The sequence below is a fragment of the Balaenoptera borealis genome, assembly GCF_965194805.1.
Source record: "Balaenoptera borealis genome assembly, chromosome: 1".
NCBI classification, from domain to species: domain Eukaryota; kingdom Metazoa; phylum Chordata; class Mammalia; order Artiodactyla; family Balaenopteridae; genus Balaenoptera; species Balaenoptera borealis.
Genome location: NC_138860.1, coordinates 136,133,438 through 136,159,617, shown reverse-complemented (window position 1 = coordinate 136,159,617; position 26,180 = coordinate 136,133,438). Strand labels below are relative to the sequence as shown.

Here is a 26,180-nt window from a genome sequence, read left to right as displayed (position 1 = left end):
CCCGGTGCTTCGAGTCTGGGTTAAGCATCCTTTCTCATGTGCTCCCAGATAAGTCACCCTGTACCTCTCCTCTGGCAGTAGCATCTCTCACACTGTATAATCCTTGTCCATACACTCTGAGCTCTAGGAGGGCAGGGACTGGGCCTGCCTTGCTCACCCCTGCATCTCCAGCATCTAGCACAGTATCTGGCACATACAATGTGCTGAGGGCATTTGTGGAAATAATTTAGTTAATTTTATAAGGCCACCCTGGTTACTCCAGACTTGCCAATCCCTCATAGCAGCAGGGTCTCTAGTCATATCCATTTCTGAGTTCCTTCTTGCAAATATTTGAGAATCTGGTAAGTGACCACTTTTAACCATCCTGAAATAAATTGGATTTCCTCAAATGAAAAATTCCCCACAGTTGAGGCCTGAGACATATCTGAGGAGAGGCAAAGAAAGGGTTTCATAATTTCAGTTTGCCTGGGTCATAGAACTATAGCCAGAAGACATGGGCAGCTTCCCCTGTTTGCACTAACTCCACCCCACCCCATACAGGGAATCAGGCCAGGAATTACTCGTGATCGTTTCCAAGGATTGCCTCTCCAGATGCCTGAGACCTTGAACAAGAAAGGCTAAAAAACTGAAGGGGTTGTAATAAACCCTGAGTTGATAACCCCAAAGGGTAGAAGCTGGCTTCTTAAGCATCTAATAAGTGAAAACATGGATGAACATCCCTCCAACATACCCTACTCAGAGGGCCTCTGCTCCCCACTTCCAACAGCTTTAGAAGCCCACCCATGGACACCAGACAGCCAGAACCTGAAGCCCAAAGGCTGGTGTACAAGGTTCCTAGGGAGTCTGGAAAGCTCTTAGCTCTTCTCCAACCTGCACCGAGCTGGTTCTATCCAGTCAGAACTATGCACTACCAGCAAGAAGACCTGGCCAGGTCCCAACTTCAACTCATAAATGAACCAAACAGAGTAAAACTAACCAAGTAGGAGTAAGGGTGGGGGAGAAGAAACAGTAGGAGGCAGAGGCAAAGAAGAAACTTTAATTATGGTACTGGTAGTAACAAGACCGGCTAATGTTGATTGAACACTTAGGATGTGCCAGGCCTTGTGCTGAGCTCATTTAATCCTCACAACAAACCTCAAACCCCAGTCACTGGTGTGGCCGCCACCCTGTGTTTTTAGCCACGATGCCAAAAGTCTGTGCAGGGAGTCAAGTTGAAAGGAAGCTGATGGGCTTGGGGATTTGGGAAGGGTTGAACAGCTGGAATTCCTGCTTTAGTGGAGGTGGGGTAAAGGACACTTGGAAGATGTAGAATTTTAAAGAGATCAGAGGGGTTCCAAGCTGGTGATGGTTGAGCAGGAGCCCCAGAGTATGATGATGAAGGCCAAAATAAGGCTGTGGTATCTGGGTGGTGTAGGTGGGAGATGAGAAGGAATCAGGTGTTGTCATCAAAGATGGCAATGGGGGAAAGTGTAGGGAGGTATGAGCTTTATTCTTCTGGTTTATAATTAGGTATTGAGCTTGGCTCTGCGTCAGGCAAGACTCTAGACTCTGTGGATAGTGATGAATAGGAAAGCTAAAGCCTTGTGATCATGGGGTTTATGTCCCTGTAGGAGTGACAACAACAATCAAGGAGCAAGTACACAAGAAAGAGGCCAGAAAGTGATTAAGTGCTGGCAAGTGATGGAGTGTGTACGGATTCAGATTTGGACTGTGTGGTTCAGGAAGTTCTTCTCGAGAAGGTGACATTTGAGTGGGATGTGAAAGGCAAGAAGGAGTCAGCCATGACAAAATCAGGGGGAAGAGCACTTCAGATACAGAGACCAGCTGGTGCAAAGGCCCTAAGTGGGAATAAGCCTGGAAGAAGACCAAGACCAGGGTAACTGGAAATAATGAACACCCAGAGAGTGGTGCGGATGAGGTCTGAGAGGTGGACCAGATCATGGGAGACATTATTGTCCACAGCTTGCCATTTGGATTTTAATCTAGGATAGTGGGAAGCTGTGAAGTGCTTTAATTAGAAGAGGAATGGCCTGGTGTGTGTGTGTGTGTGTGTGTGTGTTTATTAAAGTGATCTTAACTGTGGAGCGGCAGTGAATTAGAGAAGGGAAACAGGGCCCCAACAGAAATAAGCCGTTTTCCACAAGAGGTTTTTGGGTTTTGTTTTGTTTTGTTTTTTCAGATCTTGAAGTAGAATGCATTTCTAAGGCTCAGCTCCCAAGGTCAAGAGTAATCTGAGGAGTCTGTCTGCTCCCTGTGGTTGTTTGTGAGGAAGTCAGAGAGAAGCACAGACCAAACCTCTTATTATGGAGGAGAGGGTGTGTGTGTTTTTCCTTTCCCCTGAAAAACAGACAACCGAAGAAGTGTATTTATCTGAATCTCTCCCTGCAGAGGATGTGCCACCCACCGTCCCCTCTCCCAAGGTACCTGGAAGCCCTTTCCCAGTATCTGTATCCTTCCAATGGTTTAACAAATTAAGCCCTGTCTAATTTCCTAAGTCGATTTCCCCAGGCCTCTCACTTGGAGAGTTCCCTTTCCTGTCATAGGAACCAGCAAACTGACTTCGTTTTCCTTTCCTGCCCCCATCACTAGGGCAATGGACCTGGGAGTCACTTCCCTGACTCCACATGACCCCCTTCTCAGGCTTCAGATTGTTCCTCTGGGCCTCCATTCCTCCTGCTCCTTTGGTGGTCCAGACTCCTCATTTTCACCAGATTTCATGCTGGACAACATGCTGGAGTGAAGGGGGGAGTGACTCTGGCAACCTGAAGAGATACTTTGCATCCCTGGCAGCTGCTGCCCTGGATCCCCAGGCCCGGAGCAATGGGCAGGTTGTGCCTGGTCCTAGCCAGAGTTCTATGAACCACCTACCACGAGGCTGCGGGCAGAGCCCCTGTGACAGTGTGGATGATTCAGAGCAGGGAGCCAACTTCTTCTGACTCTTCCTTTAGTTCTGGTTGCCATGGCACTGCACTGAAGGCCAACATACAAGAGCGGCTCATGCTGAGTGAGGACACACCATGGGCTTGACTCTGCGCTAAGGTCTCTATAGGCCCGTCTCATGAGACCCTCACAATTTTCCTTCAGAGAAGGGATCTTGATCTCCATTTTTATAGAGGAGACTCTGAGGGGTTGAGTAACCTGCCTGCCTAAAGTAATAGAGATAGGATTCTAACCCAGGAGTCAAGCTCCAAAACCTCAAGGGGCTTGATCATGATGCTCCTACCATAGCCTTAACCTTCATTTCTCCTTCACCAACATTGCAATCTCAAGGTAACCTTCTGATGCAGTTTACTTTCAGGATCTCAGTTACAAAAAATTTCCCATCATGAACTCAACTACCCACACCAAGATTCTTTCTCAGTATGGGCCCTGGGGAGATGTGGAGGAGGTTCTGATTGATGATGTCAAATCTGAGGTTCCATGTTTCTCACAAACAGCCTTGTTTTCTCAATTAATGGTCTTCTAAGTGCCACACATGAAAGTGTTTCCAGTGTTTGGAATTATAAATATAATGTCAATACTTAATTGTTCTTTCCAGATTTTTTTTTGCATAAAACATACTTTAAAAAAAATTTTTTTTGGATGTGTTAGGTCTTCGTTGCTGTGCATGGGCTTTCTCTAGTTGCGGCGAGTGGGGGCTACTCTTCATTGCAGTGCGCAGGCTTCTCATTGCGGTGGCTTCTCCTGTTGCAGAGCACGGGCTCTAGGTGCGCGGGCTTCAGTAGTTGCAGCACGCAGGCTCCGTAGTTGTGGCTTGCGGGCTCTAGAGCACAGGCTCAGTAGTTGTGGCACACGGGCTTAGTTGCTCCGCGGCATGTGGAATCTTCCCAGACCAGGGATCGAACCTGTGTCCCCTGCATTGGCAGGCAGATTCTTAACCACTGTGCCACCAGGGAAGTCCACAAACATGCATTTATTTTACTATCAGGAAGGAAGAAAAGGAACAGTAGGAAATAAAACAATAATAAAATAGGGGAAAAAAAGAAGAAAAGAAAATAAATTGTTCAGACTTGTCTCTGGCCATCGAAGCTAACAAGTTCCCTGTGCAGAGGATCTTACTGCAGTCACATAGACCCCATCCTTAGACTTTAATTCTGGCCTGGCTGAAGACCAAGCCTTCATATCTGTAGTACATGGTCAGCACCCTTGAACAGAGATGGAGCTCAATGAAGATTGGTGGGTTAAATCAGATGTGGTCCAGGATACACGAAGAGTGCCAATATTTGGCCAGTTTGAGATTAACAGTCCCGCAGATTTATTCCCTGTTGAGGTGTGAGATCATTTTTAGTGAGACTCAGATTTTAGAGACTTGAGAAGAAAACTGATGTCATGATTCAATGAGTTCCTGAAGAAACACATGGACTTTTTTGGCCCTATATTCTCAGCTTTTGGGTTCATTTGGCATAATGCCATGCTAACTTTGAAAGCAAATGTCAAGCAGAATTATTATATATGTAGAAATTCACCTCCAAGGGACTTATGTTCCTCATCTGGAGAACGAGAGGGTAGACCAGATGCTCCCTAAAGGGCTTTCTAGCACTTGTGCGCTCTGGTTTATGTATTTCAGACATAGTATTTCACTTTTTTGTTTACTAAAAACTGAAAAGAGTGAAGAAGGATAATACCCGGCTTCCAACTTCCCACCCCCATTACAGCTGACCTACAAATTGGATGTCTAAAGGATTGTGTTACCTTGGCTAAATAAAAGGAATAGGTCAGCATTCTGAGAAGATGCCTGGACTGTGGCCTTCTAGATAAGCCCAATGCCCAGGCATTTGCAGCGACTGCCCTATGTCACAGACAGAATTATTCCATGCCTTTTGAGTGTACATAGGAGAAGGAGTTAAAATAAAGTACTAAACCATAGCCAACTAAAATATTCAAGCACTTCTAACTTTGTGTTTTCACCCAGAATGTGTATGTTGCTTTTTGGTTCTTTCTGTGTTTTCTTTTTCCTTTTTTTTTTTTTAAAGCAAGTAATCTATAAATAACATTTACTTAGGCCTCTTTTTAAAAAAATCACCCAATATTGCAAATAAGCTCTCCAATACTCGTGTATGTGTGAGGTGATGTTTAGTGACAGAACCATGTAGTGGTTAAGAGTTGAAGTCTTAGATCTCTGTCTTGCCACTTAATTAGCTGTGTGACCTTGAGCAAGTTACTTAACCTCTCTGAGTCCTCGTCTATGAAATGGGGATATTAACAGTTCTTTCCTTCCTTCCTTCCTTCCTTCCTTCCTTCCTTCCTTCCTTCCTTCCTTCCTCCCTCCCTCCCTCCCTCCCTTCCTTTCTTCCTTCCTTCCTTCCACAAGTACTTTTTTGAGTACCTGCAATGTGTGACTCAAGGCTCTGGGGAATAAGTACAGGCGTGAACAAAGACAGAGTTCCTTTTCTTATGTACCTAGAATCTAGTTGAGTGAAACAGATAATAGATAAATATGGATGCCAGGTGGCAAGTACAATGAACAAAGCAGAGTAAGGGGTATGAGGGGTGGAGAGAAGCTATTTAGAAGGGGTGGTCAAAGAAGGCCCCTCTGAGAAGGTGATGTTTGAGCTGAAACATGAACTAAGTGTAGAGAAGCAGATTCCAGGTGGGAGGAACAGCAGATGCAATGACCCTAATGTGGAAGGTATGCTTTGAATGAATGTTTGAGGAAAAGTAAGAAGGAACATTACTCCATGTAAAACCTTTAAGTTTTACTCTAAATGAGTTGAGAAGCCACTGGGGGTTTGAGCAGAAGAGCAGTAACATGACCTGATATATATGGAAAAGGATCATCTTTCCAGATGTTTTAACATGTCATTTGACCATGTGTTTAAGGAGTGACTTCTCAGGCATGTGGTGAGATTGACATGAGTTTATGAGGTGGTGTGTATATGAATTGCTTAGGCCAGTGCCTGGCAATAGACTGCATTCAGAGGGCAGCTTTTATTATTACTCTAAGAGTGAAGTTGATCATCTGTCACCAAAGTTCTGCACTGATGATGATAGGGTATCTCTTGGGGGCCAAGGAAGCAGGGAGAGAAAACCAATGTTTCTTGAGCACTTACTCTGTGCCAGGACTGTACATATTTAGCTCAGATACCATATAGAACAAAACAGTGTGCTCTGAGAAAGGGAAACAATGGCATCTGACCCTAAAATAGCTCCTCTACCTTGTACCTGTCTTGTCATGGTGCCCAAAACTAGTCATAACTTTGGGTTGAGGTCACTATGAAAATGTACATTTTGACCTGGGATGGTAACACCAGGCCCTATTCATCCACTTTCCCTTAATGTAATTTCATGGATCAGATAAACTAGTTGACCACCCCAGTGGCTCTGGAGTCTGAGGGCTTGGGGTCAAAATCCAGCTCAACCACTTACTAGCTGTGTGGCTTTGAAAAAGTTACTAAATCTCTCTGTGCTTCAGGTTTCCGGTCTCAAGAATGATAGTGATAACTATCTCTTAGTGTTTATGTGAGCCAATGTGAAGTAATGCATGCAGAATGCTTTATCCTACATAACTATATTATTTGCACAGTTTAATTAATTAATGAGCCAACCAGAAGAGCTTTGAGGGGGTGGAACACAGGACTGGTAAGTTTTCAGGAGAAAGCAAAGGACCATTTTCAAGAGAAAGCAAAGAAACAAAAATGTTATGGTGCAACTATAAGAAGTTTTGCAGGATGAGCACTGCCAGGAGTGGAAGCAGCTGGTAAAAAGATGCTAAAACATTAAAAAAAACTAACTTAAGTCTTTGCAAGTTCTCACTATGGAGGCAGAAGATTCAAGTGATCCAGCAAGAATTTTTGATCAGTATGCTACAGGGTAATGAATGATAGGGAGCCAAACAATTAGATGGGCTATAAAAGGAGTTCAAACAAGGCAGCAAGAAAAACACTTAAATGTGGGAAAGGACAGAATCAGAAAATTCAGAGTAAGAAATGCAACTAGAAAACAAATTAGTGAAAAAAATGTGTGCCAATCAAGTTAGCACAAATTTTTAAAAAATACAAATTCCCTTGCAATTATGACAAAATGAGGGCTTTCTTATACAGTCCTTATATAGTCCTTCCTCAGTATCTGTGGGGGGGGTTTGCCCCAGGAACCCCGCAGATATGAAAATCTCAAGTCCCTTATATAGAGTGGCATAGTATTTGCACATAACCCATGCACATCCTCCCATATACTTTAAATCATCTCTGGATTACTTATAATACCTAATACAATGTAAATGCTTTGTAAATAGTTATAAGTACAATGTACAGACATACCCCTCATTTTACTGAGTTTTGTTTTATCCTGCTCCACAGATACTGTGTTTTTTACAAATTGAAGGTTTGTAGCAACCCTGTGTCGAGCAACCTGTTGGTGCCATTTTTCTAAAAGCATTTGCTCACTTCCTGTCTCTGCATCACATTTTGGTAATTCTTGCAAGATTTCACATTTTTTCATTATTATTATATTTGTTATGGTGATCTGTGATCAGTGATCTTTGATGTTACTATTGCAAAAAGATTACAACTTGCTGAAGGCTCAGATGATAACATTTTTTTTTAACAATAAAGTCCTTTTAAATTAAGGTATGTACTTTTTTAGATATACTGCTATTGCACACTTAATAGACTACAGGACAGTGTAAACATCACTTTTATATGTACTGGGAAACCAAAAAAATTCATGTGACTTGCTTTATTGCGATATTTGCTTTATTGCCATGGTCTGGAACCAAACTCAAAATATCTTGGAAGTATGCCTGTAAATGCTATGTAAATAGTTGCCAGTGTGCAGCAAATCAAGTTTTGCATTTTGGAACTTCCTGGAATTTGTTTTTTCCTGAATATTTTTGATACAAGGTTGGTTGAATCTGTGGATACAGAGGGCCAACTATATGCTGCTGAAAGGAGTGTAAACCAATAAAAACTTTTGAGAAAGCAATGTAGTCAAACATCTTTATTTTGTTTTATTTTTTAAAATTTATTTTATTGAAGTATAGTTGATTTACAATGTTATGTTAATTTCTGCTGTACAGGAAAGTGATTCAGTTATACATATATATATATATTCTTTATCATATTCCTTTCAATTATGGTTTATTATAGGATATTGAATATAGTTCCCTGTGCTATACAGTAGGACCTTTTTGTTTATCCTTTCTATATATAATAGTTTGCATCTGCTTATCCCAAACTCCCAGTTCTTCCCTCTCCTACCCTTCTCCCCCTTGGCAACCACAAGTCTGTTCTCTATGTCTGTGAGTCTGTTTCTGTTTCACAGATAAGTTCTTTTGTGTCATATTTTAGATTCCACATATAAGTGATATCATATGGTATTTGTCTTTTTCTTTCTGACTTACTTCACTTAGTAGGATAATCTCTAGGTCTATTCATGTTGCTGCAAATGGCATTATTTCATCCTTTTTTATGGGTGAGTGCTAGTCCATTGTATAGATGTACCACATCTTCTTTATCCATTCATCTGTTGATGGACATTTAGGTTGTTTCCATGTCTTGGCTATTGTAAAGAGTGCTGCTATGAACATAGAGGTGCATATATCTTTTCGAATTATAGTTTTGTCCAGATATATGCCCAGGAGTGTGATTGCTGGATCATATGGCAACGCTATTTTTAGTTTTTTGAGGAACTTCCATACTGTTTTCCATAGTGGCTGCACAAATTTACATTCCCTCCAACAGTATAGGAGGGTTCCCTTTTCCTCACACCCTCTCCAGCATTTGTTATTTGTAGACTTTTTAAAGATGGCCGTTCTGACCAGTGTGAGGTGGTACCTCATTGTAGTTTTGATTTGCATTTCTCTCTTTTTTTTAATTGAAGCATAGTTGATTTACACTGCTGTGCTGTGCTGTGTTGATTTACACTGCTTTACTGCTGTACAGTAAAGTGACTCAGTTATACACATAGAGACATGCTTTTTTTATATTCTTTTCCATTATGGTTTATCACAGGATATTGAATATAGTTCCCTGTACTATACAGTAGGACCTTGTTGTTTATCCATCCTATATATAGTAGTTTACATCTGCTAATCCCAAACTCCCAGTTCTTCCCTCTCCCACCCGCCTCCCCCTTGGCAACCACCAGTCTTTCTCTATGTCTGTGAGTCTGTTTCTGTTTTATAGATAGGTTCATTTGTGCCATATTTTAGATTCCACATTTAAGTGATATCATATGGTATTTGTCTTTCTCTCTCTGACTTACTTCATTTAGTATGATAATCTCTAGTTGCATCCATGTTGCTGCAAATGGTATTATTTTGGGTTTTTTTATGGCTGAGTAGTATTCCATTGTAACATCACTCGCCATTGGGGAAATGCAAATCAAAACCATAATGAGATACCATTTTATACCCACTAGGATGGTTACACTAAGAAAGACAAATAGTATCAAGTGCTGACAAGGATGTGGAGAAATTAGAACCCTCATACACTGCTTCTGGGAATGTAAAATGATGCAGCCAATTTGGCAAACACTATTGTCAGTTCCACAAAAGGTTAAACATAGAGTTACCATATGACCCAGCAATTCCACTCCTAGGTATATACCCAAGAGAAATAAAAACATATACTTGTACACAAATGTTCACAGCAGCATTACTCATAATAGTTAAAAAGTGGAGACAACACAAATGTCCATCAAGTGACAAACTGATAAAATATAGCATATCCATATAATAGAATATTATTTGGCAATAAAAAGGAATGAAGTATTGATACATGCTATAACATGGATGAGCCTTTAAAAAATTATGCTAAGTGAGAGAAGACAGTCACAACAGACCATATATTGTATAATTCCACTTACATGAAACGTCTAGAATTGGCAAATCTATAGAGACAGAAAGAGTGGATGCCTAAGGCTGGGGTTGGGGTAGGGCTGGGGTTGGGGGATGACTGCTAATGGCACAAGGTTTCTTCTTGGGGTAATAAAAATGTTCACAAATTGATTATGGTGATGGTTGCACAATTCTGTGTATGCTAAATACCACTGAACTATATACTTTAAATGGGCAAATTTAAATTCATATGGTATATGAATTACATCTTAATAAAACTTAAAAAACACATTTGTGTAAAGTATATAATAATAGAAGAAATGTTCATAAAATGTGTGAATGATTTGAGATCGTGTTTTGTAAACTATGATTATAATTATTTGGAAAAGAGATAATACGTTCTGACAAATTATGGCAAGAGATGCACTAAAGTGTTAATGAAGGTTGCCTTTGGATTGTTGAACTGTGGTTGATAACTTTTTTCCCCCTTTGATGAGCAGGCCTTACTTTTATAATAGGGGGAACTTTTTAAAAAAAGAAATGAGGAGGCCTTATTTCCAAAACTGTCCTTGGGCATAATCCTTATGAAATATTGCCAACCACAAAGCAACTGAAGACAGTTTCAATGTCATTCTTCAGAAAATAGTCTGATTGAGACCAAAATGATGTTTTCCCTCCTACCTTCTGTTCTTCTACCCCTCAGGCCCATAAAAGAAAATCATTTAGAAAAGTCATGAGCCAGTGCAACCCGGAAATGTGCTGGCAGCCTCCTGCCCTGGAGTGGGGGGCAGACAACTGCTCTCCAGGGCTTCGGACAGTGAAAGTGGGGTGAGAGAGGCATACGTCTCAGCTGGGGGCAGGAGTTACGGGCCGTGCCAGGCACAAGAAGTTTTATTTATTCCTGGAGCACACACTCCGTGCTTATCTCTACTGAGGAAACCAGCTTTTCCTTCTCACCTCCCGAGAGGAGGAGCCAGCGCTGGCCCACGTCCCTGGACGGGGTTACACTTCCCAGCTGGCCCCTCTCCAGGCAGCCAGTTGTCCATCTCTATCTTAGAGGAACAGCTTTGATGAAGACCTTGGCCCTGTTTGGAAATTCCCTTTCCTTTGCTCTCCCAAACAAAATTAATTTGAAACGGTTGGGTTCATCTGACATTTTTTCCTATGAGGAACATGTGTTCATGTGAGGGGGGGGTCTCCTAGAGACAGTCCCCAGGCTGTCTGCTTGGAGTCCACAGCCCTCCCCAATGCTGGTGATCTGCAGTGCATTCAGAGGCATGCCTCTGGGATGGAGAGGGACCTGGGGGCCAGGTTTCTGGGAAATGGTTGAAAGATCTGGGGCTGCTCAGCATGTCGAAGAGAAAACTCAGGGAGATCCTGAGAGGTGTCTCAGTGAGCTGTTACCACGAGACAGGTTTATTCTGGAATAGCTCAGAGAAAAACTGAAACCAAAGTGGAGAAGTTGAAAGGAGGAAAGTTGCCTTAACAGAAAGAATTTTAATAACTAGAATTTTCCAACAAGCAACAGTCTTTATAGTGGAGGAGATAAGTTTCATCCCAGTAAGTCTATTTAACAAGTTTGTTCCTGGCATCACCAACTTGTGAGAACAAAAAAATTTTTTCAACCATTATGTGGTGGTTATTATGGTGGCACTGTTCTAAGTACTTTACATATGTAATTCTTGGAATAGTCACAACAACCTTCCGAAGTAGTATATTATTATCTCCAATTTACCGATGAGGAAAAAAAGGCTCAGAGAGGTTCAGTAACTTGCCCAGGGCCACACTGTGACTCAAACCCAGGTAGTCTGGCTCCAAAATCCATGATCTTAACTACTATAGTGAAGGCACATTTATATGAATACCCCAAGATATGACTATAGGCCCCTACATGTCGAATTATAGGAGTTTCTCCCCCTCATCCAGAGGTGCCTGGGTCATTTCCAGGAGTCCCCATGGAGTACCTACCTCCACCTACAACCTAGTGCATATGGTACGAGCACCTGTCATACACTGTGGCTTCCCTCTTGGTGACATCTTAGCTCTTGACACTATTTAGGCAGACTTGCTCCTGCCTCTGCCAACTATACTAATTGTTAGAACACCAATGTCTGTGCCAGTGTCTGCTTCCTCACAATGCACCCTGGCCCCTCGGGCTCAGCACCCCTGTGTGTACCAATGTCTGCACCAGTGTCTGCTTCCTCACAATGCACCCTGGTCCCTTGGGCTCAGCATCCTGTGTGTCACTGGGTCCTGAGAGCTGTGGAGAATGGTCCCACTTCTGTGCCACAGTTTGTCATATGAGTCCCCAAGAAACACTACTTTTGGCCAGAGTCTTCTATCTCTCAACAACAAGATGTCTCTCTCAGCTTCTGGCCCTCATCTTCTTGGTTATAGAGTTTCAGAGAAGTCCAACAGTTAGATTTGGGTCAAATTAATACAATATCCTGTCCCTCCCTGTCACCTTTACTTCTCTCTCAACGTTCTCTGTCACCTGGACAAGCAAAATAAATAAAACTCTCTTTTCCCCCAGTCACAAAGCACAGAGCCTCCGTGCACCAGTTGAAGAGATACTCTGCAGAGAGGCCACCTAGCTTCTCCCCAGGCCCTGCCTAGCCAAAAAGGACCTGTGATACCTGTGAACAGAAGCAGAAAGGCTGTTGGTCAGGAGTGCAGGGGAAAGGCGTGCTGGACCAAGTTGGAGGCTGGAAAAAAATGGTAAGGTCTTGTCAATTCTAAAGTGTTAGAACCCTAAGTCCCGAATAGTTTGATAGAAATGGAGTTGTTCAGCCTGTTTCCCCAAGTAGCCCCACTGGGTTTGGGGAACAGTAAGCTGTGTTTCTAGGTAAAATTTTTAGCAGTTTCTGGATTCTACTTCATTTATGGAAGGTGAAGAGTAAAGTATCTGGCTATGTCGTACAGCTCACCTTTAGGCGAGTGAGGAAACTGGCGTGGAGATTTATTGATGAGGAGCAACTAATGGTTTATCCAATAAGCCATTTCCTTCAGGGAGAATTACAGAGATGAGCTTCCTGTGTTTGTACCCTAGTCTCTCTCATGCTCTAGGTAAATGTAGCAAGGATTTATTTATTTATTTTACTTATTTATTTTTATTTTTTTTGCTGCGTTGGGTCTTTGTTGCTGCGTGCGGGCTTTCTCTAGTTGCGGTGAGCGGGGGCTACTCTTCGTTCCAGTGCACGGGCTTCTCATTGTGGTGGCTTCTCTTGTTGCAGAGCACGGGCTCTAGGTACGTGGACTTCAGTAGCTGCAGCACGCGGACTCAGTAGTTGTGGCTCGCGGGCTCTAGAGCGCAGGCTCAGTAGTTGTGGCACACTCACGGGCTTAGTTGCTCCGCGGCATGTGGAATCTTCTCGGACCAGGGATCAAACCCGTCTCCCCTGCATTGGCGGCAGATTCTTAACCACTGCGCCACCAGTGAAGTCCAGGATTTATTTAATTTTTTAACATCTCCACATTATCCAAGAGGTCTTCTTATTGTCTTTTATGGGTAATATGAAGGGTTTGGGACATTCAAATTCTCTGACGTTTCTGTGATAGCATTTGACTGAAAGAGGGGAGAGAAGAGTGAAACATATGTCACTGTGGGTTATGGAGAAAGGGTGTGGTAGCCAGCCTCAACATTACCTTCAGTATTCCTTGCCTCCTAGTGTTCATGTCTTGCATAGTGTATGTTCCCATGTTGAATCCATGTTTGTCTTTATGACAAATAACATATGGCAAAAGTGACAGTGTGTGACTTCCTAGGCTAGGTCATGACTTCCACCTTGGTCCCTTGGATTGTGTGCTCTGGGGGAAATCAGCCACCATGTTGTGGAGGACACTCAAGCAGCCATGTGGAAGGGCCCATGTGGGGAAGAACTGAGGCCACCTGCCAAAGCTAGCACACACTTGTCAGCTACTTTTATTGAAAGTAGATTCTCCAGCCCCAGTAGAGCTCTCAGGTAACTGCAGCCCTGGTTGATATCTTGACTGCAACCTCAGAAGAGATTCTGAGCCAGAACTACCCAAATTTCTTCCTGACCTACAGAAACTGTCATAGATATTGATAATTTCAGCCACTAAGTTTTGAGATAATTTGTAGCACAGCAATTGATAACCCATGCAAAGAGCAAGTCCGATCATGTGAAGGGCTCCCTAGCATAAGCCCTGTGGGTTGGGCACCTTCATGCACTGTATCCTTGGGAAGCCAGAGGGCAGTTTCCTTGTTCTGTAGTCGGAGTTGGCAAACTAGGGCCCATGGGCCAAATCCAGCCCTCCCGGGGCTGAATCACGTCATTTGTTTACATATTATCTACGGCTGATTTCTTGCTACAGTGACAGAACTGAGTAGTTGCGACAGACTGGATGGTTCACAAAGCTGAAAATAGTTTCTATTTAACCCCTTATAGAGAAAGCTTGCTGACCCCTGTTCTACAAGAATTTACAGTCGATAGCGAAATGTCTCTCTCACACATATACAGATCCACACGCTCTCCCCACACAAGAGCCTGAAGCACATGCATGCTACTTCATCTGCCCACAGAGTCTTCTTTTCCTTCTTCATCTGGCCAACTCCTACTCATCCTTCAAACTCAGTTGAGATGCCACCTCCTTCACTCAACCTTTACTTGGCAAAAGTCCTCTCCTCCTTTGAGGTTGGTTTATACATCACCTTCTTCCCTCATTACCCCAACCCAAGCAAATTCTAACAGCAGTGTTTTCTTTAAGAATTCTAATCTCTTTAAGAGATTAGAATTCTATTCTCTTTAAGAATACTAATCAATCACATGATGGAGTTTTGTTTAGTGTCTTTCTCCCCCAGTGGATATGAGCTCTCAAGGGCAAGGACTGTGTGATATTCATTTTATAACCTCAGAGTAGTATGCCTTTATTTATTCATCAGAAATACTTACTGAATGCTTATTATTTGCCAGATCATTGATGGCACCAGGATACATGGAGAAAGAGACTGAGTCCTTGCCCTCAGGTTGCTCTAGGATGGAAGTGGAAGAACAAACTGGTAGTAGGATTCAATGTGATGGAGATGTGTGAAGCTTCACTGTGAGCATATTTGCAATAACCATATAAACATATGCAAAAAATAATTGGTTTTCAACACTTTCATAGCATTTACTATGTGTCAGACACTGTACTAAGCACTTAACGTATATTATAATTTATTTAGTCTTTATACTGCATGAGGCAAATATGTACTACAATTATTTCCGTTTTATAGGATATAGAGACCCAGAGAAGTCAAGTAACACGCCCAGGGTCACAGAGCTAAAAATGTCAAATGAACTTCAGAGCAATTATTTAGTTGAATAGTTAAATTCCAAGTCTCAGTAACAATGCAATTGTACGGAATTGGGATAATGCTATTCTTTTGTCTCAGTATACTATGTGGATGGTTTCTGTCAAGCTGGAAATTCCTGCTCCAAAGACTTTCTGACAACTTGTACTGTGGTTGGCATTTTATTTCTAGGAATTGCCTTCTGGGAGATTCTGCTGTTTTAATGATTGTGCAACCCTGGTTTTCTCAGTGAATTGTACCATTTGCCACTTTGAAGTCATTCGAGTTATCAGTTTTACTTTCTTAGGGCTCTGCAGGGAAAGAACACATTCAACAGAAAAGTTACTGCCCTGCCCCAAATGTATTTCAGTGTTTTTTCTTGCCAAAGTCAATAGGACTATCCATTGTCTACAGCTGGGGTGTGAGATGGGGCCTTGGTGCCTTCTCTCTGCCATCATTTGTCTCCAGCCATGATCTGAAGCTGTGGCTTAATTGGTTCAAACTTTGGATATCACTCAGTGGATTGTGTCCAGTGGCTAATGATGCTGGTTCTAGCTTAAAGAAAACCCTTGCCCCCTGTAGTAGAAATCACTGAATCCATTCTATTTTTCTTTCTAGGACTGAAGACTTTGGAGCTCCAAAGCTGGTTACTTTTTAAAATATTTAAGTAGGTTTTTTGAACCACTCTGTTCAGGTCACGCTTCCGTGCTTGGTTCAGCCTTCCTCCCAGAAGATGTGGGTGCTTTGTGATAAAGACTGGGGCTGGGGAGTGGGAGAAATCCTCTGCTGAGAACAGTGACAGGTGCAGAAAGCAGGTCTGTCCCCTATCCAAGCTCAGCGATTCCCTTCAAAGGGAAAGATGTAGGGTGAAGTGGTGAGGAATGGGTGTCAATGTGGGCAGGAGAGGGAAAGGCCAGTATATCCACTCATGTTTTTCATCATATTCACCAGCATTTGACAAGTCCTGATGGAATCAATTATGTGCCACACCTTGTTTACAATCAGGTCCCGAAGTTTACAGTGGTGAATGAGACAGACATGGTTCCTGCTCTCCTGAAGCAGTGAGGAAGATCATAAAACAGATGAAAGGTTTCTAAAAATCATTAAAATTTATGGTAAGTGCTGGTAGGAACTAAAGAGTGGGCTATTACAGAGAATAATCGAGAATAAGGGATGGGACGGGACATCTATTTCAAATGGAATTATCAGATAAAGGCCTCTCTGAGGATGTAAAGGATAGGACTTGAAGGATAAAGAAGCCCAGGGAGAATTCTGGGCAGAGGAAATGGATTGTGTGACGGCTCTAAAGCTGAAGTTGGCTCAGGCTAAAAGAAGCTAAGCTACTCTTGGGGGCCCTCCAGGCTTCCTGCCTGGACTGCTTTCTCCAGAAAGTGTCCGTCTGCCCTAGGCCCAGTGCTTCCCTTTGTTTCATCCAAACATGCTCCTGGTAAGAGCATGAGAGCCAGCTTTGCCAGGATCCACAATTCACTTGGGATCTCAGCTTCAGCTATAGCTCTGAGGCAGAGTAGCAGGCATTCATCAAGAAAGGAAGATGCTTTGGGACTTGGGGTCCCTTCTCTTTTATTTTAGGGAGAGCAAACCTGGTTGAATCTTACTCTTACAAACTATTTAGGTTCTCTGAGTTCAAATCCTGGCTCTGCCACCTGGAAGCTATAACTTTAGTCTGTTACTTAACTGCTTTATGTCTCAGTATCCTCATCTGTAAAATGGGTCAAAAGGCAGCATCTGCCTCACAGGATTGTTATGAGAATTTAATAAGTTAATGTTAGCTAAGTGTTTAGATCAGTACCTGGCACTTAAACATTCAACAATAGTGTTGCTGTTATTAATACTATTATCATACTTAAGCTCTTATACCCCACTGACGCCTTGTACGGCAGAGGAGGTGATATTATGCATTCCCCTGGTCCTGGGCTTCCTGGAATCAAGGTATAGCCTTAATTATATACCTCAATTCAGAAATCATTTTTATACCAGGCACTGTGTTGGACACTTTACTATACCATTTCTTTGATCCTCCTAATAATCTTCAGAAGCATGTATTATTATCCCCGTTTTATAGATGCAGAAACTCAGGTTTAAAGAGGTTAGCTAACTTACCCAACACCGTGAAGCTAATATGATTCCTAGGTCTGAGATTCTGACTCAGCAGGCCTGGCTAAGGCCTCAGAATCTGCATTAAAAGTACCTCTCCCAACCTTCCCAATTCTGATGAGGGTGACCTCTTTATCGTACTTTGGAAAACTATGGCCTAGATGATCTCTAAAAATCCCTGAGGCTGCAAAGTCTGTGAAGATGAGAAAGTCCATACATTCGAGTACACAGTTTAGTGGGGAAGGCAGTTTGTGGCTGATAATGTTTGTTTATAAGAGAATTAACTCAGGGCATTTTTCTGACATGGTCATTGTCTAACAGGCACACTGGGACTGAAAAATGTGTCCCCCCCTCACCCCCCCCCCGCCTCAAGTGTTTTGCATTATGTAATCCCTGTTCACAATTTCTCATCTACCATTACAAAATAAAATAAAATAAAAGTGGGCTGAAAACCAGAAGTCAAGTTTGGGGCAACTCACTTTGCAGTCAAACTTGACTGAACTGAAGTAAGTTTATTTGCAGATGTTATTTAAACCACTCGCTATGAATATTTATACGTCGCCTTGCAAAATTATCAATGTGCTTGATTATGGGGTTGTATTAGTTATTAGCAGTTATGTAACAAATTACCCCCAAACTTAATGGCTTAAAGCAACAAATATTTATTATCCCACAGTTTCTGTGGGTCAGGAATTCCAAAGCGACTCATGGGTGGCCGCGCTCAAGGTGTTGCTGGGGCCACAGTCACCTGCAGACTTGACTGGACTGAAGGGCTCTCCTGCAAGGCGGCTCATTCATACGGCTCTTGGCAGGAGGGAGCACAATGCATTTTACGAGCTGGGCTCCAAAGTGTCACACTGTCCCTTCTGTTTGGTCCTGTTTCTTAGAATCACCAAGTTCAGCACCCCCCACACAAGAAGAGATTTAGTCTTCACCTCTTGAAGAAGAGAATATCACAGAACTTGCAGACGTATTTCAAAACCACCATAGGAGCGGTACCCATACCTCCCTGGGTGTTTTCTGTTATATACAATCTTTGGAGCAGTCTAACGTCTGCTTTAGTCTTTTATGTACTGAGGAATTCAATAAAGAATCCTAAATAATTATGAATTGCTTTTGGCACCAAGAGTTTTGGATGAAGGGTTATGTTTCTATAGTATCATGATAAGCTTGCAGTATGGTTTTTTTTCAGTTTAAATAAGCTAAAGAAATCCAGAGTGTTTTGAAATATTTTCAAGCTGGAAGGAACCTCATGGATTATCCAGTAACCAGAGTTTATAGTCTCATTGCCCTTACTCTACAGATGAGTAACTTGAGACTCAGAGAGGAAAAAAAAAGTATTTGCTAAGAACATACATACTATGTTTCAGACACTGCTAAGTGCTATAGATATATCATTTTATTAAATTCTCCAGCTTTCTTGATGAGGAAAATAAGGATCAGAGAGGCAAGTAGCATGTCCCTAGGTTAGACATCTAGTGTGTTTTGGAGACAGGGCTAAAACCCGTATCTCCCAAATGCCAGCCAGAGCCCTGCACATGTAACACCCTCTCTCATGACCCCATGGGATGTGACAGCAGGCTGGTAAGGCCTAGGTACCATATCCCTGGAGGCTCAAGATGAAGGGTTTTCTCTCCAAACATCCAGGGTTCTCTTTAGTCTCTACATCTCAACTGACTTCTGCTTCCCGAGCTAATGTCCAACCTGAGAGTCTCCTCTGGAAACCAGACAAGAACCACAGAAGTTACAGAAGAAGTGACCCCATGCCTGTTGCCTCACCCTCAAACTGGGTTTCTGAACTTCAAGCTCGGTAGGTGCTGCTGAGCTGTCAGGGGGTAGGTTCCCACCTTGGGATAGCTTCTAAGGGTACCTCAGATACATGTCATGTTCTCACTCTCATCTAAGAGGTGTTCAAGAACAGGGCCTCATCCCCAGGGGACCATGGCTGGAGATGGCTTTCCCAAGTGCTGTCAGCTTTAAATTCTATGAAGGATATGCCAATCATTAGGAATCTAAGTTAAAAAGTCATAATAACAGTAGTTGTAGTGATAAACTCAGGATTCTTTTAGTGATACATGTTAGAAAATCCAATCCAAATGACATAATCTAAAGGAATATTAATTGAAAAGTCCAGACATAGAGTTGATTTCAGGTGTGGCATGATGAAGACAACCAAATGTTCCAGAAGCACTCGGTTTCTCTTTCATCCCTTAACTCTGCTTACTATGTTGATTCCATTCTCAGACTATCTGATCTGGTCCCTGAACTAATCACTATCACCAGAAGAATGTAATGTTCTCATTGGCCAGGCCTGGGTCACATGATACTCCTGGATCAGGGGATGGGGAAGAGTACAGACTACCAAGAAAAACAAAACAAAGCAAAAAAACCCCAACACTTCATTTTACTGTACGTAGAATGAAGAGATGTTGCTAATAAATTTGACAAACATTTGAGCTCTTATTATGTGCCGGGTTCTATGCTAAGCAATCTACATGCACAATCTTATTTAATCTTTATTAACAACTCTATGACATATATATCAACATTATCCCGTATAGTTTTACAATTTTTATTTAGTTTCATTGAAATACAGTAGATTTACAATGTTGTGTTAATTTCTGCTGTACAGCAAAGTGATTCAGTTATATATATAATATTTTTTTCATATTCTTTTCCATTATGGTTTATCATAGAATATTGAATATAGTTCCCTGTGCTGTATAGTAGGACCTAGTGGTTTATTGCATCTGCTAATCCCAAACTCCCACTCCATCCCTCTCCCACCCTCCCCCACTTGGCAGCCACAAGTCTGTTCTCTATGTCTGTGAGTATGTTTCTCTTTCAATAAAAGTTCATTTGTGTCATATTTTAGATTGTACATATAAGTGATATCATATGGTTTTGTCTTTCTGTGTCTGACTTACTTCACTTAGTATGATAATCTCTAGTTCCATCCACATGGCTGCAAATGGCATTATTTTGTTCTTTTTTTATGGCTGAGAAGTGTAGTATGCCATTGTATATATGTACCACATCTTCTTTATCCATTCGTCTGTCGATGAACATTGAGGTTGTTTCCATGTCTTGGCTATTGTGAATAGTGCTGCTATGAACACTGGAGTGTATGTATCTTCTTGAATTATATTTTTGTCCAGATGTATGCCCAGGAGTGGGATTGCTGGATCATATGGTAGTTCTATTTTTAGTTTTCTGAAGAACCTCCATACTGTTTTCCATAGTGACTGTACCAACTTACATTCCCACCAGTAGTGTAGGAGGGTTCCCTTTTCTCCACCCCTCTCCAGCATTTGTTATTTGTAGACTTCTTTTTTTTTTTGAAGATTTTTTTTTGAGGTGGACCTTTTTTTTTTAAGTCTTTATTGAATTTTTTACAATATTGCTTCTGGTTTTTTTTTATGTTTTGTTTTTTTTGGCCAAGAGGCATGTGGGATCCTAGCTCCCCAACCAGGGATTAAACCCACACTCCCTGCATTGGATGCACTGGACCACCAGGGAAGTCTCTGTAGACTTCTTAATGATTACCATTCTGACTGGTGTGAGGTGGTACCTCATTTTAGTTTTGATTTGCATTTCTCTAATAATTAGCAACATTGAGCATCTTTTCATATGCCCGTTGGCTATCTGTATGTCTTCTTTGGAGAAATGTCTAGTTCTTCTGCCCATTTTTCAACTGGGTTGTTTGTTTTTTTGTTGTTGAGTTGTGTAAGCTGTTTGTATATTTTGGAAACTAAGCCCTAGGCAGTTGCATCGTTTGCAAATATTTTCTCCCATTCCACAGGTCGTCTTTCGTTTTGTTTATGGTTTCCTTTCCTTACAAGCCAAAGCTTGTAAGTTTGATTAGGTCCCATTTGTTTATTTTGTTTTTATTTCTAAAATAAAAATAATTTTTGCTTTTATTTCTAAAATAATTATATGGGAGACAGCCCCATATAATAGATGAAGAAACTGAAGCTCAGAGAGGTTAAGCTGCATGCCCAAGGTCATAGAGTTAGTAAGTGATGAGGCTGAGTTTGAACTGGTTCTGTCCGATTCAAGATCCATTCTTGTGCCATTTCATGAAGCTGCCTGTGGCACTGGCTTCCTCTAAGTCATTTAGGCTGGAAACATCAGAGTCTTTTACAACATCTTTCATCATCTACATCTAATTAATCGTTAAATCTAGTTATCCTACCTCTGCCAGGTCTATCTGTCCCCATTGCCACTGCCTTAGGTAAGCACCTGATCACTTCTTCCTGGATAACTGTAATAGCTTATACTTTCCTCAGAGAACATGTGAGGCCTGAGGACCATCTTAACTTACAAATTTACATTAAAAGTTAGACCCATAAAAATCTATATCATCTGGCGTTCTTTGAAAAACAGAAGAACCTGGTTAACACTGGACCCACAGCCTACATGGCAACAATGGCTAAGATTAAGCAGCAGCTGTCGCTGATAAGATGTCCATGGTCCCCATTGCATCTTTTCTTCAGTGAACTCCTCACTCATTTAAGTTCCTTGCCTGCCCTCTGTAGGCATCTGAGTTTGCAAGCCTAGCACCTAGTCTGGCCACTAATCTGAGAAGAAGCCTTTTAGGAAATGTTCATTTCTGAGAACAGCAGGCCTGCCTCAGCATTGTGGAAGGTGCTGCCTCCCCCTGTTATCCCAACCCCAACTAAACTTCTGCCAGGCATGTAGGAAACAGCCCTGGTTTTTGGTATCTCCCTATAGTTCATCCTCTAGGAGAATAACATTCCCTGGCATATTATGAAATATCCTTTTTTGACCTTCAAAGGCCAATGAGCCCATACTCCTTGAAACACTTATGGAATCTACACCCCAAGGATTTTCTCTTATGAGGTTTAGGCCTATCATAAACTCCCCTACACATTAATATTTTCATCCAACAGTGATGGATTGAATGCCTACATGTGCCAGTCGCTGTGCTAGGTGTTGAAAAGAGTATAGAAAAGAGTAAGACCCACCCCCTGCCTCAAAGGTATCCTAGTCTCATGGGGAGTTGGAGAAACAGATCAGGTCCACCTGTGTTTAGGGGGCTAGAATCTAAGTGGCACAGGCCATAGGGTGGGTGCACAGAGGGAAACTGAGTCATCTTGCCTGGGGGTGCATTCCAGACTGTGTCAGACAATGGACAGGCCTTGGTGTCCTTCCCTTGACCTAGTACTTGGTGATAATAACTGTCACTTACTGAGCACCACTATGTCCCTGGTATAAAATGCCAGATACCTGTGTTGCTTAACTTAATCTTCATGACAATCCATGAGGACTGTATTAAGTGAATTAGTACGTTACAACATTTAGAAGAGTATCTGACTCATGACAAATGCTCCATGGAAGTTACCTATTGTTATTCTATATTCTACATATACGTACATATATACATACATACTTATATAGTTATATATTCTATTATTCTATAGTGGATGAAAATGAAATCAGGTTATGTAAGCTCAAAAGCCCATCAGGGCCAAGCATATATGTCTTATGTAATTTCCCAAGGAGGCCCAAAAGCTAGCTTGGGTTTCCATCACTGGCAGACTGGATAGGTAAGAAGTGGTGGATTCACACAGTGGGATCTATGTAGCAGCTAGAAACAATAGCTACGCAACATACATAGTGCTTGTGAGTAGGAGGACTTGATCCTTAGCTTCTTCGGAAGGGGGCTTCTCAGCAGTAGCCGTTGGGGGCCCGTGGGAATGCAGACTATGACAGATATAGTAGAATGACTCGCTCAGCATCTATCCCTCCTTCCTCTGCGTGCCTTCCTGAACTGCAGAGGCTGCAAAGGTAAAATCCACCTTATCAGCCTCCTTTACAGGTTCTGGGTATGATTATAGAGTGTCATTCAGATGTGCTTGCTGGAGGCTCAAATTGGAATCAAGTTAAATGGGGATGAAGGTGGGGCCGCCTTGTTGCTACACTATGTTGCTGGTGTAGGCCTGGCTGATGCAGCGCCGACGCTGATAATGGCAGCTTCTCCATCCTGGGTTGTGGCTAAGGCGGTCAGGGCCTCAACAGCAGTTGAGATACCATTTGGATGTTGTTCTGGGTGCCATTCCTGGGGGCCCAGCCTAGATCCCGCTCTTCCATCAATTTTGTAAGCACCCAATTCCCTGTAATCCTTTCCTGCTTAACATAGCTGGAGCTATTCTTTTCTCTCGTGTGTGTGTGTGTGTGTGTGTGTGTGTGTGTGTGTGTGTGTGTGTGTGTGGCAGGGTGGTGGGGGAGTGGTAGCGGGTGTTTTTAAGATTTCCATGTGAAATCTCCTTGTAAATATGGACTTGGACAAGGTACCTAACCTTTCTAAGCCTTGTTTCCTTGCTTATAAAATGACTGTATGAAACCACTTCCCATAGTGTCTTGGGGAAGATTAATGGAATATCATTGGCCATGTGACTGCCATATAGCAGCTGCTCCATAACAGAAAACTTTGTGTAGTGTAAAAAGCACGGGTTTTGTGGAAATTGCGTTCGAATCATGATAACACTGCTTATCAGCTTTGTGAATACCTAAAACTTTCTGAGGCCCTAGGAGATGCAGATGATAAATATCTAGCACTACATTGTCTTTTTGTTGGTATGCTGGTTTTGGTGAGGATTAAAGAGCTAGCACATATAAAGATGCCCAGCACAGCCCTTGCCTGGCACACAGTAGCCTCTTCTCAAATGTTAATTCCCTCCTTTATCTCCTGTTCCCTCCAATTCACAGTAATTTTAAATATATCTGCTGATAAATAGGCTGGTTGGAAAGAAACTAATTAGGTAAACGGTTGTAAAGGATGCAGTTACACAACCAGCCATGTGCTCCCTAATAGGAGACTGATAATTTTTTTTTCTCCATAATACAGGAAATAAAGCTGTATCTGCCGCTTCAGTGGGTGTGTCTGGGTGCTCTGGAGACTGTTGTGTGCACACCTCTTTCCTGCCCCCAACTGTCCTTTCTTCTGCTACCAGAGCTCTGCTTCAGAAGATAGGGCTGGTGCTCTGGGCATCTGGGGACTGCCAAGTGAGATAAGAGTGGATTGGGGAAGAGAAGCCCTCTGGCCTCCTTGGGAAAGTGTCAGTAAGGTCAAAAGAGAGGAGGAAGGGATGATGCTAGACACACAGTGGGTCTGTTGGTTTGTCAAAGGAGTTGTTGGAGCTCCGGTGTTATCCATAGAAGGGTGTGGGCAGGTGCAGAGCAGGCACACGGAGAGTAGGAACTAGAGCATCACTGATAGAATGAGAGAAATAGTGGCTATTTTAGGATTATTCGTGAGCCTTTCTTGTTGTGAGATATACTTCTTGGTGAGAAGTATAACTAGTAGAATCCATTGAAAAGCATTTGTAGAGGCCATCAATAGATAATTATGTTGGGTCTTGCCCACTATATTTTCCTGTGAGCTCTGGAGGGAAGAACAGTGTTTTGTTTTTATTTTTAATCCTTGCAAAGCCTAGCAGTGGTGATTAGCACACAGTAATTGACACACAAGCCTGTAACTTAGTGTGGGCAGGGCATCTTGTGGAGAGACTTGGCCACTCGGCAAACATTGGTAGAGTGCCCATGATGTTCTCGCCAGAGGCTGAAGACATAAATAAAATCGTCCCTGTACCCAAGGAGCTGACATTCTAGAGACAGAGGCAGGGGTTCAGCTAACACTAATTGAGTGCCTACCATGTACTTCCTACCAGTCTCCGGGGATGTAACAGTGAGTAAGATCTGGTCCCTGCTTTTAAAGATCTTACAGGCTGTTGGGGTGAGGGTGGGAAGAAGCTGTCAGATGGACAGGCAGTTGCAATCCAGTGCCCTTCAAGCCAGGTGGGTAGAAGCTCAAGGGGCTAAGGAGGATCTGGTAGGCCCCCTTGTCCAGAATGTGGGGGTCTGTGAGGGAGCTGTCCAGAGTGGAGTGTTGGGCTAAGAAGGGGTGAGCGGGACTTATCCAGGTGACAAGGAGGGAGTGATGTATGGGTGTGTTCCCATCGCTGAAGGTGGGGAGAGGCCATTCCAGGCAAAGAAAGCTGCTGCGCTGGCCCAAGAAAGGGCCTGGAGGCCTGATAGGATGGGGCAAGTTTGGTGTTGCTGGAGGGTAAGGTACACGATGGGAGGGAGTGGTGGGAAGTGAGATTTGAAGCAAGATAGGACTAGCTCTTACTGAAACTTGTTTGTCTTGCTAAGTAAAGAACCTGAATTTTATCTTGAAAGCAATGGGGAACCAGAAGAACTATTTTATAAATTAGACTGAATTCATTAATTCCATAAACATTTATAGATTGTTAAATATGTATGTATTCACGAGTGGGCTGGATTCTGGGAATTTGATGGTGTGTAAAACAGCTCTCGGGGGCTTCCCTGGTGGCGCAGTGGTTGAGAGTCTGCCTGCCAATGCAGGGGACACGGGTTCGAGCCCTGGTCTGGGAGGGTCCCACATGCCGCGGAGCGACTGGGCCCGTGAGCCACAACTGCTGAGCCTGCGCGTCTGGAGCCTGTGCTCTGCAACAAGAGAGGCCCTGACAGTGAGAGGCCCGCGCACCGCGATGAAGAGTGGCCCCCACTTGCCACAACTAGAGAAAGCCCTCGCACAGAAACGAAGACCCAACACAGCCAAAAAATAAATAAATAAAAGATTACTATTAAAAAAACAAAAACAAAAAACCAGAGGTTCTAGCTCTAATGAATTCTAATAAAAAAAAGAACAAAAAAAACAGCTCTCGCCCATGTGGAGTTCATGATCCAACGTGAGAGAGACAGATTAAACAAATAGATTTTTAGTTTGTAGGAGAATTAAGGTCGTATTTACATAATTAAAAATCATTGTACACTGCACAGTCACCCCAAAGAAATTAATAGTTATAAAATATGACAAGTGCTATGAAGGCAACTCTAAGTCAGCTGGTGGTAAAATGCCAAATAATGACCAATAATAATAGTCACAGGCATTTGGTGAGTGATCTCAGTGTAGCTGTCATCATGCCTCATGCAGATTATCTCATTGAA

The 26,180-nt window shown here is 42.5% G+C and overlaps 2 long non-coding RNA genes across 5 annotated transcripts in view; both read left to right on the top strand.

Annotated features, from left to right (window-relative positions):
• Positions 1-26,180, top strand: part of LOC309613361 — a 182,815-nt gene that overhangs the window by 29,029 nt on the left and 127,606 nt on the right. For 3 of the 4 annotated variants that reach the window (XR_014235678.1, XR_014235679.1, XR_014235680.1), the window contains exon 2: positions 12,309-12,493. This is a non-coding gene — a long non-coding RNA (uncharacterized lncRNA). Of the gene's footprint in view, positions 1-12,308; positions 12,494-16,073; positions 16,184-18,070; positions 18,825-26,180 lie in introns of those variants that run through there. The other variant, XR_014235681.1, reaches the window with a different exon arrangement.
• LOC309613567 lies at positions 2,040-7,537 on the top strand. The gene is made up of 2 exons (XR_014235794.1): positions 2,040-2,420; positions 2,590-7,537. It is a non-coding gene; the product is annotated as an uncharacterized lncRNA (long non-coding RNA).